Genomic DNA, 15,485 nt, shown 5'->3' on the forward strand with positions numbered 1-15,485 from the left:
GTGGGAGGGAACCGAAAATCACAAAGGGAGCTGCGAGCTGGAGCTGAGCGAACGGCCCGCAGGCGCTGTTTTAGGCACAGAAATATTTCTTCCCAAAGTTGTTATCATGGCTGCAGCATATCTGTTCCAGCTCCCCAAGCCACTGGCCAAATCACACAATGCTTTGTGTGAGTGTATTTATAATGGAAAGATCTGGAACTCCATGTCTGGGTGGACACAGTGAGAAAAGAAGATTGCAGAAAAAGGTGATGAGTTGTTCCCTTTAGGGAACAACTCAGCAGAAGCAGAAATTCAGAAAATTTGGACATCCCACGACCTGCAGAACAGGTTTGGAGCAGACTAGAACTTAAGAGGCCCAGTTATCATGGTCGACATGTGCACGAACCAACAATGAACAGATGCAACACCGTGTATTGCTCTTCAGAGAGAACCTGATGGCGTGGGCTCCATTCGTGGTGTGAGGGTCAGGACTGGCCACGGGATAGAGCACGAAAGAGAGCCCACTCACAGCACAGAAGGGTCAAGTGGAGGAAAGAGGCCTCTGTGGCTTTGCTTGGTTCTGTTGTATTTTGCAAAGCAGACGCAACAATGACTTCATCTGCCCCAAACGGAGAGAATTGGGGGGACTTGCAGCCATAGTCTGTCAGCCAAGAGCGGCAGCCATGCAGGTGGAGAGCAAAGATACTCAAAGCCACTGGGCCTCCTGGTGCCTTTGTGGTCAGGCGACTCAGAGCGACGGGTCCTCCCTGAGGGGCGGAGCCTGGGCTCAGGGCTGACCCTGCAGTGGGTGCTGCCCAAGCATGGTTGGCCTGGAGGTATACTCTCCCCCTCATTTCTGTTCTTTCTGTCCGGAGCCCAGGTTCTTAGAAGCCTGCGCCCTCAGGTGCCATCTTAGCCAGACTCCCTGCAGCAATCTCATCATCCAAGACAAGGGCCAACCCAAGAGGATCCCCGAACTCATAATATGACATTGATTAATTGTCGGCAGACATCCCTAGAGAGCGCATGGAAACTCTACAAAAGCAAAACAAATCCAAATGAAAGGCCCCTCTAGCAGAGGCCAGGGCGCTGAAGTCAGTTGTAACACCCCGTCCGCAATTTGGCTCCGGAAAACAAAGAGTCATGTGATGCCTGGCTTTGAAAGAAAGTTATTGAATGCTTTCAAACAGTTCAACAACAGCGCTTGGCAGATTAAAAGCCGTCACTGTACCTGCAGGTGTAGATCAAGTTCAGACATCTGATTCCAGTTACCAGGCTCTGGCGAGGCCAGCAGGCTCCATATTAGACATAATCACTCTGCTTAATGCTTTTTTCAAAGCCCGTGTAATTCACTGCTGGGCTTGCATTCCATGTCCAGGTAGTCTGGCTGTCTTTGTTCTTAAGAAAACAAGCAGCAAGACCAGCAGGCCGAACATTCTTAAGAATCATGAAATCATAGAACGTCAACCCTGGGAGGCAGCTCAGAAATCCAGACTCCAGTCCTTCTGGTTTTCAGAAAAGGTAAGTGGCGGAGGGAAGCCGGTGGTCTCTAGGGCCAGAGGAGACAGGTCTGAAGGACAAAAGGGATAACCCTTGTCGAAGAGCCTGATTCCAGAGCTTACGCGAAATGCTGCCTCCCAGTTTCACATCACTTAGATTCAACCATAATAACACCCACTATTTCTGTGACTTTTTTCCAGCTTATAAAGGGCTCCCAATTGGAATCTCTTTCAATGTTCACAAAACACATCTAAATGCATGGATTATGATCCCCATTTTACTTTTTTTTCTTCTCCCCAAAGCCCCCCAGTACATAGTTGTATATTCTAGTTGTAAGTCCTTCCAGCTCTGCTATGTGGGACGCCACCTCAGCATGGCCTGATGAGTGGTGCTAGGTCCACATCCAGACCCCTTGGCCCAGTGGTTAAGTTCTCACGCTCCACTTCGGTGGCCCAGGGTTTTGCTGGTTCGGATCACGATCCCCATTTTAGAACAGGAAACTAAGACAGAGAGATTCAGCGATTTGCACAAGATCCCAAGCCTTGGGGCTTATGTTGAGGTTAACCATATCTTTAACGAGTTTTGAGAGTTGAAATGTCACTAGTGTGAACCACGGCTGCCCCAGGCAAACCAGAGGGTGGGGTCACCCCACCTGTGACCTCAAGCCATGCCATTCCCATTCAGCTACACTGCCCCCAATCCCACTGTCCGTCACATTAGGCCTCATATTTTTCAAAGGACTTTTATGGTTCTCTGGTACTAAGGGACCCTGTGAGTCAGGCAGACCGGGCGTGGGCGGCATGTACACAAGAGGAAATGCGACGTTCAGAATCGGCTTTATTGAGGCCATGTGGAATAAGGATTTGAGCCGGGTGCAAAGCCAGAGTCCCTTACTCCTGCTCGGGAATTCTCCCTCCCACGTGCATTTCCCCAACCACAAAAGGGGGGAGTAAGGATGTATTATTAATAGACCGCTAACACGTGAACCAAAAACAATTTTTTGAAGAAAGAGAGAGAAGTGATGGGAAGAGAAGAGGCACTTCCTGGGAGTCAGGCCTCCAGGCAAATTCCTAGAAGGCCAGCCCGTGGGGATGGGCTCTGGGACAGCAGTCCCCACGCTGAACCTGGGTGGAGATGAATCTTCATGCTCCACAGACCGTGGAGCACACGTCAGCAGTCCCCTGAAAAGAGAGTGTCAGCCTGGTTGTGTTGGCTTTTGGGACCAAATCACACTCTGAATCAGGACCCAAAATCTGGCGGCCCACAGGAATCGCCCGGAAGCTGAGGCCCCCCCAAGATCCAAGACTCGGAGTCTGGTTTGAACCAGATCTCCACGAGATTCCAGGGGGCAGGCTCGTGGAGGCCAGGGATCCCAACAAGGTCCCATTGGTGTCACAACGTGTGTAAAAAGAACTTCTCAAATCTCCCTTTTATTTCTAATGAGATAATAAGTGGAAAACCATTTGCCAAAGTAAAAAATAAATTAGATAATTACTATTTTCACCAAGCGCTTTTAGGAAGCAGTTCTAGGGTATTTGGGTAAAGTGTGGATTTGAGCAGCAGAAGACCTGAGTTGAGATGCTGGTTCTGACTCTAAAGAGCTGAGGACCTGAGGCAAGTCGTTGATCTTCCCAAGCCTTGGTTATCCCGACTGTAAAATGATCGTAATGATGATGACCACCGAATGGGCACTGCAGGGCTGTTGAGAGAGTCCAATTATGTTATGTGTATAGATCGCCTCGTGCACTGGGGGCATTGGAAAAGTGGTAGCTTTAGAAAGATTGTTTTGCTCTCATTAGCTTTGGTAACTGGGGCACCTCGCGCTGTGAGTGCACGATTTTACTCAATCACCATCTTAGCAGCTCAGTGAAGCCAATGCAGTTGCCATACTTTGTCTTGCCCTTTGCGCCCGGCCCTGCGGACTAAGACAGCAGCTGGCTGTCCTGGGTCTAAGGCAATTGAAGGAACACAGGGTGGTCCTTCTGTTGAGTGTTTTCCCAGGTCAAGCTCAGATCCAGACCCTCTGCGGAAGGCAAGGGAGTTCGGTGAAATCTCTTCTGGTGAGTGAGGTAGGAGAATCACCATGGCAACACAAATCTAAACATAAGGGAGGCATTGGAACAGCGCGAGAGGACTTCAGAGGTGTGGTCAGGAAAGTTTGGTGAAGGTGTAAGTGTCTCAGCTAGATTCTGAGGCGCAGGAGACATTTGTGCATGTAGAGATGGCTGGAAGGGCTCTCTGGGTGAAGGGAACAGCACAGATAAAGGCTCAGAGGGAGGTCACAGTGGCCCTACATCTGGGCAGTCAGGAGAGTTTCCTGGCCTGGTTGACGGTGTGCCCTCACTCAGGGAGAGGGGACAACACGAGGCCAGCCCTGCCAACCCCACCGGGTGTCCCCAGCAGATGGGGTTGCCAGGGAGCTAAGCTGGGCCCTGCTCCTAAGCCCTGTGGGGCATTTCGTCCCCCAGGGAGGGGCTGACCCTAAACCAACAGGGCCGCCCCACCTGGGTCAGCTCTAGGAACATCCTTTGCACAGTGGGCTGGGAGTGACAAGGGGGCATCGGCCCTGTCCGTTCTTCTTCTGGTCTCTACACCTACTGCTCACATTCAGAGCCGAGGATGCCCCGAGGACCACGGCTTTGGCTTTACGATTAAACTACAATGAGCCCCAACCCTGAACACCCGGAGATGTTTACGACAAGAGTTATCAAGTTTAGACTGGAGGGTGTCTGGACGCTAGAAGGTGCTTGGAGGTGCTGGACGGGATTGGCCCAGATGAGAAGCCACCACGAGGTCAAGGTGACATCTCAGCCCTGGTCTTTCTGGAGTTATGTTTGGATTGGCCACAGAAGAGGGTTGGTTTTAAGAGCAACAGGACACAGCCTTCCTAACCTCCTGGAAGACACGTTCCACTTTGGTTTAGGGCTCAGGGCGGGCTGAGGGGGGCCAGTTTTCTTCCTTCAGCATTCCAGGTTGTGCAGCCTCACGCCTCCTCCCACTAGACCGTATGAGCGCTGAGTTCCTGAGCTCTTAGGTGTTGAACACATGGTCTTGCAATCACAGGCTTTGGATTCTAAGACCATGAACTTCAAGAGTCATATTAAGTGTTGACTGTTCCTGTCTCTGCAAGACAATGGCTGCCTGGGTTGAAGAGAGAGATGAGATGCGTGGAAAAGAAAGTAAAGCAATCAGTGTTCCAGGGCTGATCCTATTCCACTGAATGTAGGCTCCACGGAGGAGGCACGGGGCCAGGGCTTGCTCACCTCTTGGTCATCCGAGCCTGGCCCTTGAAGGTGCTCGGTGAATAGTGGTTTAAAGAGCAACGTGAAGAGAACTCTAGATCCAAGTGATGGCATATGTTTACGCAGAGCTTCAGCAGATCGTAGCAGAGGTTCTGGATTCCTAGTCAGCCCTCGGTATTTCTTTCAGCCCTTAACTTATCTCCAGGTAGAACATTCATCAGGATAGAGACTCTGTTTTTACATAAATCATAATATTGCCATTTGGAGTCGAAAGCATAGGAGAGCTATTGCGCCCTGTCTCAGGGAACAATAGGGTTGCCACCAGGGTGCCTCACCAGGATTCCTCAATCAGGTTCTAGGACACTCATAAGAAACCAGGTTCCTAGGCTGCTGAACCAAACTCTCTGGTCTTGGTCCAGGGATCTGCATTTTTCCGGGCTTCTCAGATGAATCTAGTGGACATTGACATTTGAGAACCAGCCTTGACTTCATCCAGCAGCATGGCCATTCCCCCGCTGGGGCTCCCTCTGGGGGACATGGTACTCAGGGGTCACAGTCACCTTTCCCAGGGCCATCCTGTCATTCCTTTGACCTCTTTTAGTGTTGGAAGCATTCCAGCTACCAACAAATCCACTGCCCCCAAAACCAAGTAAACCAGGAAGAGGGACACAGGTAAGACCAAGCATATGATTGATGGCAACATTTCCTGTAAAAAAAGAAAAAACAAACCTTTCATTTATGTATCCAGTGAGCAGAGCCAACCCCACAGCCTCCATCACAGTGAGCGAGCAGGTTTACAAGCTCTTGAAATAAATTTAAGCGGCATTATGGTGTAATTATCTTTTCAAAACTGCATTTCATAGCCCGAAGGTTAGCCTCCATCAAGGCCATTCCCAGGGCACCATCCACCCACCCCGCAGGGCAGCCAGCCAGTGGGCTCAGATAATCCCTCAGCAACCTTTGCAACCAGCTCTTTATTCTTTCCCATGTGTTCCTACATGCCACATTCCTCCAGCTAATTGTGGCCGTGTGTCCTTAACCTCAGCAATTAGCCTTTATAAAGAGACATATTTTACCTCCTGAAAGAAGCTTTCTTAGGTGACAAGAGAACTCACCCCTCCAGTTGCCCCACCACCGCCCCCACCTCCCCAGCAAACCTGGAGAACGTGCAGATCACTAAATTTCTGAAACCATGCTGGAAGCATAGAAAGACAATTAAAGAAGAATCTGGAATCAGACACCAAATTCAGTCCCATTGGTTCTGGTGAGCTATGCAGAATCTCTCTGTAAATGCATAGACACAAGGTGTCTCTTCCTGCAGGATTAAATAGATGGGCAGGTCCCAGGGCCAGCTATGGACTCAGCACAGGGAACCCATACTGTCATTGATTAATTGCCTCAAAGGAGGTTTCAGAAGCACGTAACTGTTTTTCCAAATTCTTTTTCAGTTATGTTAAGAGATGCAATCACCAACCGCCCTGAACGGGTCGAAACCCCACCACAAGAGCCACACCTGCACAGACCAGCCAAGAAGTGCCCAAGAGACGACCTTTGCTTCATTTTAATGTTAAGATCTCCACCCCAGGAGGAGCTTAGGCCTTACTATCATAACATGCGATGTATGTGGAAGCACGTTTTCCAATTGCCCCTGCGTAAGCAAATACCTAGCTCTACACATGATAACGAAAACTCCCTCTTGAGTATTCATTCCCCATCTGAAATAAAAGGATCCTGCTTTCCCTTGCTTGGAGAGCCACAGCTTTGGGAAATAATACCCCATGGGCTCCTTAGTTGCTGCAAATAAATCTTGCTTTGTGTAACAACTACTCCTGGTGAAGGCTTTGATTTCAACTCACCAAGAAGCAGGCCCACTTTGGTTCAGTAACAATACTGTGCATAGGACATAGATGGGAAAGAATACTCAGGCCTTGTCCAAGGGCATGGAGAGCCAGCTCTGCCCATTGTCCATGTGTCTGCGCGTCTGGATGACAGAAGGTGGCCGGTATCTGGGGCCACACTGCTGGATGCATTCTGCCCCTACAGGGCCACAGAAAGCACTTCTTCTCACCCTCACCAGGCTCTGCTTGTGGATTTGGGCAGGTGACCCCAGAGGGCCTGCTGATCTGGGGAGCTTGTGTAGGTTCAGGGCTCCCACCCCACTTGTCTGTGCATCCACTCCACAGGGCTCTTGGCATCTTGGCAAAGCCCAGTTTGGTTTGTTGCTCACTGCCCTTCCCTGGAACCTTCCTTCCCACGGCTACTTGGGCTGGGAGGGGCTGTTCACAGGGAGGAATCTGAGAGACCCCAGGCCTCGACATCTCCACCACATCTGGGTTAGGGGAACGAGACACGTGCACAGTGGCCCCAGGAGCATCCCCATGTTTTCAGGAAAACGATGCAACTTGACAAACAGGCATTCAAGCTGCCTGTTCATAAATTCATTGGGATGACAAGGGGGAAGGATGTTCCCAGAGACCCAAAGCCCAGCCCTTTGCAGAGAGGTGGGAACTCAGACCGTCCTCCCCTTAAGAAAGGGCCACTAGCTGTTGTTTGGCTTAAAGGCAACAGAAATTCAGAAGCAGCAGCTTCTCTGCAAGGAAGCCAGGCAGGGGCTCAAGAAAGAGCCCAGGCATTAAGAGCATGAGGAAAGCACCCACAGTCACCCCCAGGCCCGCAGCTGCTTAGTGACTCTGGATCCCCCAGGGCATGACTTCCAGCTGGACACCAGCAGCCCTTCCATCCTGTGATTCACACGCTCACCTGTGGCACAGTTCTGGGCCTTGATTGCATCCTTCCTCAGTTTCCCCAGCTGTTTTCCATTCTTTTCTGGATCAAGGATGCATGAAGGTGATTACCATGGCCTCTAAGACCTGCCTACAGCTTGAACCTGCCCCGCCTGTGAAGGGCAAAGGTGATGAAAGCCCCATCCCCAGCCCAAAGCACTAAGCCACACTGGGGCAGAGCTGACCACAGGATTTCGGGGCCCTGGTGTCCCCTGCAGCCCCTCCCGGCTCCTCATCTCTTCCAGCACCAGCTGTCGCCTCCCTGCCAGCAAGCCCTGTTCAAGTGTCCGCCTCCATTTTGAATCGTTTTCACTAGCGCCATTATGAGAAACAGATCAACGGTAAAGAAATCCCCCGACTGCAAGAAAATGGCAGGAGTGGGTGATCCCACGGCCAGCGAGCCCTCTTCTCTCCAACCTGTGAACGTGACTGAAGCTCAGTTAAGTGGAATGCTCAAAAAATGAGGCGTTTAAGTTCATTTTACTGTCTAGTTCAAGGAGATCATTGCAAACTCTGGGCTTCTGTGGAGAAAACCCCAGTCGCTCTGCTTCCCTTAGTCTGTGTGGTGGAGTCAATATAATTTACTCTTGTTTTTCCACATGAGAAGCTCTGTGCCCTGAGGTCACCATTCCATGATGATCCCACAGGACCCGGATGTGGGGCCCCACTCGCCTCTCTCTGACATCACTTGGAATGTGGTTGACATTTTTAAATCTCTCTTCCGCTTTTCCGCCTCTCGTCTGCTTCTTTCTCCATAGTACTTACTTGTCGAGAAAACGTCCTGAAAATGCTAACTGAGGATTCTGGCTAGTTGTTGTACCTTTTAATATAGGTATTATTATAAGAGAAACAGTGGTCTGGAGCAGCCCTGCCCCCTAGAACTTTCTGTCCCGATGGAAGTATTCTCTGCGTTGTCCAATATGGTAGCCGCTCGCCACCGCTACGATGGAGGAACTGGACTCTCAATTACATTTAATTATTTTGAATTTAAATAGCCACACAGGTGAGTGGCTAGCGCCCTGGACGGCACAGGAAGGCCATGAGGGGCAGGATGACAGCATCTGGAATGAGGCGATCCAGACTCGAGCCCTCACTTCAGCACTGATTTGTGGATGGGAACAAGTTAATTTAACATCTCATCCTTAAAATGGGAATACAACAGCCCTAACTCACCATGTGGTTGTGAGGATTTAGTGAGACAACTGATGGGAGCCCCATGCTCGCAGTCTGGCCTGGTGTAGGTTCTCCAGAAAGCCTGGCTGTGGGTTCCCCTGCAACCCAGGGCAGGTGGCGGGGTGGAGGGGAGGTTAGATCAGGGGAACTTCGGCTTCTCCACTCTCCTGGTTTCTACGCTCCGTCACTCCTTTAGACTCTTTCTGACTCAGGTGTTTCAGTGGGTTGAATGGTGTCCTCAAAAAGATACACAGGAGAAGTCCACGTGAAGACGGAGGAAGAGACTGGAGTGATGCAGCCCCAAGCCCAGGACCACCTAGAGCCACCAGAAGCTGGAAGGGGCAGGAAGAATCCTCCGGTGGAGCCTCCAGAGGGAGATGGCTCGGTGACACCTTGATCTCGGTCTTCTGGCCTCCAGAACTGCAGGAGATTAGATTTCTGTTGTTTGAAGCCATTAATTCATGGTACTGGGTCCCAGCAGCCACAGGCAGCTGATACAGGTGCTATTAGTTTGCCTTGCTGAAAACCAGGCTTCGTTCTTTGGTGTCTTGCTTCTTGGGAAAAACTATTTAGAATGAGTGGACCCGCCATATGGGTTTAGGGCCATTAAACAGAACTGACGCGTTCAATTTGGTTTGACTCCTTGAAAGGGGTCAAATGGCTTAGCCTTGTCATGAGGATGCAGTTCAAACAGGAGACCTTAGGGAAGATACAGCAGGACTCAGAGATGGCAGAAGGCCAAGGGTCATCGGACCTGCCAGGGGATGCCCGGGACAGGGCAGCGTCACCGTGGGGGACAGAATATGGGGACTTTAACAGGGGTGGAAGTCCCACAGTCTATGCACTTGGAGGGGAAAGAAATTCTGTTTTCATTTTCATGGACCTCAAACAGAACATCAGTGCTTCCTTGCATCAGGACCACAGGCATGAAAGCATGTGGCATTAGCCACACTTGTGATTGTCGAAGTCACAGATATTTTTATGTTGCATTTCAGTTGTTGCAAGTATCATCAATACCTTCCATGCTTATCTCTACTTTGAAATTATAATACTTTTTAGACTGCTCAATTTGTTTTTAATATGTTAACACAGAAGCACATGGGTTACCATATCACAGTTCTGAGGTTTTGTAGTATTTTGTTAGTATTTGTTAATTATTTCAATATAATGGTTTCCTTTGTAATCCCATGTAATTTCCTTCACGCATTTAAAGTCCTTATTCTGAGAAGGAATCCTGACAGTCACCGGGCTGCCAAAGGAGTCCTAGGCACAGAGCAGGTTAAGAACTCCTGATCCGGACATGAGAAACCTACGCAAATGTTGTTACGTCTCTTTCAAGACAAGCTCTGGGCAGCTGGCCTTCCTTAAAGATGCATCATCACATGAAGAAGATGGTGACCCTCCCACGCACCCACAGAAGCAAATAGATTTCTCTCCATCTTTGTGGAACAACGCAATTGACCAAGAGCTGCTAATTTCCACCACTTCGGCACAGGTCCACTGCCCAAAGGGAACAGGCATATTCATCTTTGTGAATTGTTTTACTGTGACGCTGCCTTATTTCCAGGAATCAGACAGTAAAAACGATGTATTTCTGTGGTTTGGCATTTGGAGCTTGCTCTGGCTTTGCTGGTTACTGCCAACATCTGCAAATTATTATGTGCTTAAAAAAAAACCAACCACCACCACAGGCTGCACCCACAGTCCCCGGCCGGGCCAGACCTCCTGTGGGGCCACAGGCAAGTCCTGGGGCCAGGAGGCAGCTGGGTCAGGACCTCGGGTTTCCTAGTAAACCTTAAAGACTTTTGGGACTCGAGCTAGATGCGCCATACTTGTGTGACGGTCTCTCAGCTCGCAGGGCCTGGTTCTCACGTCATTCGTTCATCAATTTGAGGAAAGGAAAAAATGCTGTGGATGCCCAAAATAAAAATTACTCAGCGTGTACATGTCCATGTCAAGAGACGTTTGGTTCCTAAACCCGTTTAGCCTAAGGCCACCAGAACAAGGGAACACAGTCTGTGGATGCTGGTTTCTAAATGCAGAAACAGAGGCTTTGCCAATCATGGAAAACAGCTCTAACAGTTGAGAGGCCCAGGCCCGGTGCTCAGAAACTTGGCAGTACGCACGCCTCGCCCAGGAATGCATCCCTTGCTAGTCTGAGCCGGCTGGCTCTCGTGACCGACTGGGAACAACAGAGCAGATGTTCATGTGGGAAGCAAGCCGCGCCCGACATCTGTCCTGCGGTGGGGAGGCCTGTGTGCTCACTCATGGGGCTGGAGTTCCCTGGTGGGCGGGGCAGACAATTAACTGGCTGCGTCACAGCGAATCTAATTACAGGGAGATGGGGTAAAGCCCTGTGTGATAAGCAGCTCCACGGCCCCGGGGGGCTCTGTCATTTTTCCTCCGTTAATCTTCTCCATAACTCACGTGAATGTCATAGTGGTTATTTAACAAGAGTGTGGGTGGATTCGTGTCACTTGTAACTGGACAGAAAAGCCGAGCCCCTGCTCATGCGTGGAAGGGGAGGGGGCTGGAGCAAACCTTTGAGCGGAGGGTGAAATGAGGACCTGGAAACAGAGACTGTAAAGGGTTTTGGTGAAATCAGATGCACATCGCAAAGCAGTACATCACTAACCCGAGGATGGTAGACTCAGATAGATCACATAAATGATGAACAGGGCAAAGGAGTGATTCCAGGAAGACTTCCCGGAAGAGGCAAGCTCTTAAAAGAGATGATGGGCACAGTTTGGGGAGAGAAATAGGAAAAAGAAAGCGAACTGAAGCCAAAGAAAGGGCAAGAGCAGAGTGAAAGGGGCAAGAATCCAAAACCACACAGTGGAAACCGCCAGACAAGGAACCTGACTCAAGGAAAGAGTCTCCTTCAGAGATGACGCCTGATGGGGAAAGACGTGCAAAGGGGTAGAAGTCCACTCCAGGCTGTAAACAAAGGTCTGATGACAGACACCCAACCCATGTTTGCAACCCAAGTCAAAGCAACCAAGCCCTCCATTAATGTCACCCAAAGTCCCTAAGACATTGAATGTACGGACACCTGTCTCCCTGGTACACCTAAACCTGATGACACCTAGGATTTGCACACAGTAGGCACTGAGTCAACACGTGCTGTCTGACTTCGGAACTTTGACCTCAAACTCACCACCTCTGTTGCTGTGGATGAGCTGGATGAAGGAGAGTTTAGTGAATGTTCAGGATGGAGATAGTGCATTATCCTAAGCAACAGACAGCATACCTGGTTTCTTAAATATGTGTGCATATTAGATCACATTGAAAATACTTGGTATTTTCAGACGTACAACTGATGGAGTGGGGGGGTGGCGCGGAACACATGTCCCCTCCGAGCGGGAGGAGTGTATGTGAAAGCCACAGTTCTAAGAGGGTGGAGGCTTCCTCTTACCTGCATATTAGACTGACATTGGCAGCTCGAGGCCCCTGATCTAGTCACCTTGCTGACAGTATCTCAAGCAATTATTTTAATTTGAGACTTCATAATGACAATCAAAAGATTACTTGAGTATGACCCCACCAGGGAAGGCATTACACAGAGTGCAGTAAGTAGAAAACGCAATGTGGGCTTATCTGCACACACACTCACACCCACAAATACACGTGCATAAGTTAGGAATATCTGACGACGTGTTTTTTGGTGTCACCAAGCCTGCCCCTGGGTCTGGCCCCGGGTCTCCCTGTTTTTGTGCCTGGATTCACTGATCATGGCAGACCTTCTGTCTGCACCCTTTTTGTGTATCCAGCTCTGCTGGATGTTGGAAAAGCCCCTTCCTTGAATTCAGGACCTGAAATTCATTGCAGAGAACTCTCAGTCTTTCTGTCTGCAGTCAAGTGAAGGTCCTTCTGTTACTTTCTGGGTCTGCTGTAACAAACCGCCATAAACTGGGCAACTGTAACAAACCGCCATAAACTGGGCAACTGAAACAATAGAAATGTATCGTCTCACAATTTGGAGACCGGAAATCCAAGACGGAGGTGTCCGCAGGGTTGCTTCCTTCTAAGGGCGGTGAGCGAGAAGCTGTCCCCTGCCTCTCTCCCCGCAGTCCTTGGTGCTCCTCTGCTTGTAGACGCGTCACTCCCATCTCTGCCTCTGTGTTCACATTAAAAGGGTGTCCTATATTTCTTGCAGCAACCCTACCCCCTGCCACTGGCAAATCGTTGATAGGTGTCTGTTGGTCATTCTTCCCCATCTCTGTCCTCTTCCTTGAAGGCCAAAGGGCTTCTGGTTGAATCCTCGTGGGGGCGGGGACCCTGTAAGATATGGGAAGTGGCAAAGGAACCCATATGGACTTTAAAGTTTCTAGCAGATAATTCCCAAAGTAAAGAGCTCACATGGACATTTCCAGTTTTACATAAAATTGTTTCAGCATTGTACATGTCACGGTTTTCAAAGTTGATTTCCATTTCCAAACTGCTCTGACAACTCTCTGCGAGGACTCGCCAAGATAATCCTCTTTCTTCGCAGCCAAACCTGATTGGGGAGGATGTTCTTGGGCTGGGGGTCCTTTCCCGTCTCCGGTCCTGTGCAGTTAATGCAGTTGGAGATGGTTTCTCCGCGGTTCCGTGACCACCTCCAGCCAGCAGCTGGCAAACGCATTCCTCGTCTCTCGGCCCATGAAGAGAGCTGGCCTTCTCGCTCGTTGCCCTCCATCCCTGCCCTCCCCACCTCTGTGGTCACCGATGGCTCCTCTGGAGACGTTTGGGATCCGGACGTCAACCCACCTGAGCAGCCATCAGGGACTCTGAGGTCCACTTCTGCCCACAGCCCTGCTCTGGAGTTCTGATCTTTCACATGCACAGTGTCTGCCCCACTGTTGCTCCATCTTAAAAATGAGAATAGAAATGGCCCTTTAAAAATACAGCTTTTTTAGCGACGAGAATGCATATAATTTCCTAAAACCAAAGACCTAAAATCTGCTGGCTAATTTCCAGAGCAGTTGCATCTATTCCTGACTTTCCTGTCTGCCCGTCCCTTCTTTGGGCCACCTCCCACTGCCACTGCACAGCTGTCTCTCTCCACATAGAGAACTGACCCTGAACCGTCCTGGATGGAGCCACCGCTCCCTGCAGGGCTGCCAGCCGCCGTTTTGTTCGCTGCAATTGTCGTTGGCAGTTCGGAATCCCATGACTCTCCCTTCCCCACCCCTGGGCACGAGGAAGCTTTGTATCGTTCTGACTTTTTGCAGGAATGTCTCAAAGCACAAAGAAAATTGTAGGTGCCCAAGACCACGGATGCAGAAAACAGGTGCCGTACCGGAGACCGAAGCTTTGTCCCCGTGGAAGAGGCAGCGGGTGGGGGTCAGGTGGGCACTTGGAGATCAGTAAAATGTGAGCAAGCTAGGCGGCAGATACACGCAGAAATCTGTCCACCGGGTGAGTGAGTTTGTCTCGTTATCAGTCAGATGGATGTCCCTGGAGATGGGAAAACAGCACGTTACCTAGATCTATGCTGAGCCTGCAAGCAGAGTGCTGGGTCTCCACCCCAGCAGAATTGGAGGGGACCTCATCTGAGCCCCCAGCTGTGACCCCTGACACCTCCTCTGGCCATCACCTCCCTCTCAGGATCATGGTCCCTCTGTTAAAAGAAAAAAGTGATTAAAGTGATAAGAATAAGGGAAAGACTTTTTTTTTCTCAACTGGAAAATGCATGTCACATCGTGCCCTGCGAGCCTGGGCAGACGAGACTATGGAACGACGCAGTTGATTACCCCTCTGAACAGAACCGCGTGCTGGCGTGGCGGTCACTGCGGTCTGAACAGCAGGCTGGTGTCAGGCTGCTGATGTCGCAAAAATGAAAACTCCAAGAAAAGGAGCCTAAGATTGGAGTCTGCAGAGGATTTGTTTTTGACATCAGGATCACATGCCCCTTTCATGTTCTGCTCCAAAAAATCCCACGCTGAGGCTCAGAGGGACGGGCACATCCAACAGCGTTTAGGTGCCCGTTCATCGGCTCCAGAACCTTCCTCCTGTGCTTCCCCATCAATGCCATGGGAGTTTGGCCCTGCCTCGGGAGTATTTTTATGGAGCAAAAATGCACAAAGAGTGATCACTGGGGCACTTACCACCTACGCATTTTCTGGGGAGTAGTTGCACCAGGCTGCTCCTAAAAAGGGCTTTTGCTGTTTATTCTTCTTCCTAACTTCTTTCCTCAACATTAGATCCAAATCCACGGAAAAAGCTTAAAACCACCATTTCATTGACCTTTCCTGATCCATCAGGGAGAGGTGCTTTTGGCAAGAGCCCCACGAGTGCAAGCCATGTTGAAATCAAGGAGCTGGACAGCTGCTCCGCGCAGGGCAGAGAGAAGCTGTTCACACACCTGCAAAGACAGAATGTGGCCACAGACTCCCGGGTTCCCCCGAGAAGGAAGGAACGAACTTACAAAAATGCTGCTGGGAGGTGCACTTTTGGAAACTGGATGTATAGGGCTAGCTAAACATCACCCGGTTCTGGGCACACCAGACCTCAATGGGCATCAGAGCCGGCCTTTCCAGGAAACGGGGCTCCAGGCCAATTCCTTCCAGTGTTTTCTGCCAGGTGAACACGCTCTTAAGCGAGTAGCCAGTAAACACCCTGAACCCCTGAAATGAGGCTCTTCAGAGAATTCCACCTCCATTCCCAACGCCTCACCCAGAAACCCTTCAGCCAGTTTGAGAGAGGGTGGGCCCCCATAGAGCGTGCATGTGTGTGCACGTGTGTGCACGCACGTGCGGGTGTGTGCATGCGTGTTAACGAGAAGCACCTTGTTCGGAGTTAGTCAAAGGCTTTAGGAATCAAACGT

General features: G+C 50.3%; 1 long non-coding RNA gene across 1 annotated transcript; it reads right to left on the reverse strand.

The window, feature by feature from the left end:
• Positions 1-2,296: 2,296 nt before the first annotated feature.
• Positions 2,297-14,116, reverse strand: LOC139079883 (uncharacterized). The gene is made up of 2 exons (XR_011533874.1): positions 13,959-14,116; positions 2,297-5,427 (listed from the first exon to the last, which is right to left on the reverse strand). It is a non-coding gene; the product is annotated as an uncharacterized lncRNA (long non-coding RNA).
• Between the last annotated feature and the right edge of the window lie 1,369 nt (positions 14,117-15,485).

Source organism: Equus przewalskii, chromosome 27 (genome assembly GCF_037783145.1).
Source record: "Equus przewalskii isolate Varuska chromosome 27, EquPr2, whole genome shotgun sequence".
NCBI lineage: Eukaryota > Metazoa > Chordata > Mammalia > Perissodactyla > Equidae > Equus > Equus przewalskii.